Here is a 1,935-nt window from a genome sequence, read left to right on the forward strand (position 1 = left end):
TAACTAACCTTAAAATTTAATTATTCAAAAATATTATTAAAAGGAGTCCCTTAAGGCAAGGTTCCGAAGATAAAAAAATAGTTTTTTTAGTTTTTTACACTTAAATTAGAATTCAAACAGGAACCTATGTTATAAAAGAAATAAAAATAATAATGTCACCCAGTGAACGGCTATCCTAACCCCTGTTTTTGTCATACGTGAATCTCACGGCATTCTGTTAAGCAATTTCATTTTTCGTTTTTGTGAGTAAAGGGAGTTGGTAGATGACTTACTAAATGAGTTGTGGTCTATGAATATCGTGACAATTAACCCATTTTATTTATAAAAAGAGTTAATTGTCAAAATTTTCATATAAACAAAATACATATTACTATTTTATTCGAAATAAAAAAAAGAATACATACATCAATCATGTTTTGGGGGACGTAGATTGAATTCAAATTAGATAAATACACTTGTTTAATGTAGTGTAAATATAAAAAAAAACGTCTTGCCAATTACCTATAACCTATTACCTTATGAATATTGTTAAGAATTAACATGATATTGATATTGACCGCAAAGCCCATCTGGCAAAGGGGCCGCTTAAAGGTAAGTTATAAGTTTATTTATTAGTACATCTTAATTTACGTGTTTTATTTATAACTTCCAATGAAGAGTTTATATTTTGTATTTACTATAACCCTACAGGCGACAACTGATAAGCCATGGTGTTTGTGGGGGCAGACAACTTAAAACCATTAATTATATTTCAGCACAAAACAAAGGATACTTAGTATCTGGATATATTATCACAATTTAAGAATATTATCTTAACAAAAAGATTATCATGTCACTCTTAAAGTAATACTCTTGGCAAATGGTCTAAGGATTGAAACTAAACAGGATGGATAGATATCTTAAATTTCAAAATGTTACTAAAGGTAAGAGTACCAAAGGTTTCATGTAATATTTTGTTCAGAATAAATGAATCATGTTGGATCAAATCTTTAAGCTTTCAATTGCTCAAATTCATACCATTGTAAGTGATCAATATTGATTTTTATTGATATGTTGGAAATGACATTGCTATAACGTATTTTATAAATATAGAAGCAATTAATATTAAAAAGGTAGTCATTGCTGCTGACTCCAGTTTTGCACTAAACATACCCTTTATGGGCCTGAACCATAGATTTGTTTCATTTATAAATAATTGTTTTAATGAAACAAATCAGGCCAAAGTGCATACTTTTCTTAGATTTTTGGGTTGACTCAAATCCAAATCAAAGAAAATCTAGGGCAAACCGTTATTAACATATAGGATTTTTATTCATACTATTGAATCAAATATTATGTGCAAAATAGTGTAATAAGTGCCTTTAACCATAAAACTCTTAATAATATTTGGCTTATTAATGAAACTAGTTTTTAAGAAACTTTACTTAGAATTATAATAGTATTCCATACATTTTTTTTAAACTTCACAAGATACTACACTACACTTGAGGTTATCCTAATCAAAAAAGTTTTAGTTTTTGTGTGTTGTTTGTATTTATTACAATTAATAACTTGCATAAAACAATATACTTAATTAAATTGTTATTGCTATGCAATATTATTGTGTCAGTATGGTCACATGCCACATCTCACTATTTACAATTTTAACAGATAACAATTGTATTACAGCCATCAGCGGTAGTTGTCAAGAACGAGGCAGATAATGAACAATGATTGAAAAGAAAATGTATTAAACTGAGATCAACAATTGATTTATATGAAAAATTGTATGACTGTGTTTAAGATAATTGTGTACTTCATAATAATTTTTTTGTAGTTAATAATATTATATTAATAAAATGATTAATTAAATCTACTATTTATTTAATGACTGCCTAATAAAAACATAGTAACCTTAAATACATGGCTAAGCAGAAATTAAAAATAAGTATATAT

This window comes from Pieris rapae, chromosome W (assembly GCF_905147795.1).
Source record: "Pieris rapae chromosome W, ilPieRapa1.1, whole genome shotgun sequence".
NCBI classification, from domain to species: domain Eukaryota; kingdom Metazoa; phylum Arthropoda; class Insecta; order Lepidoptera; family Pieridae; genus Pieris; species Pieris rapae.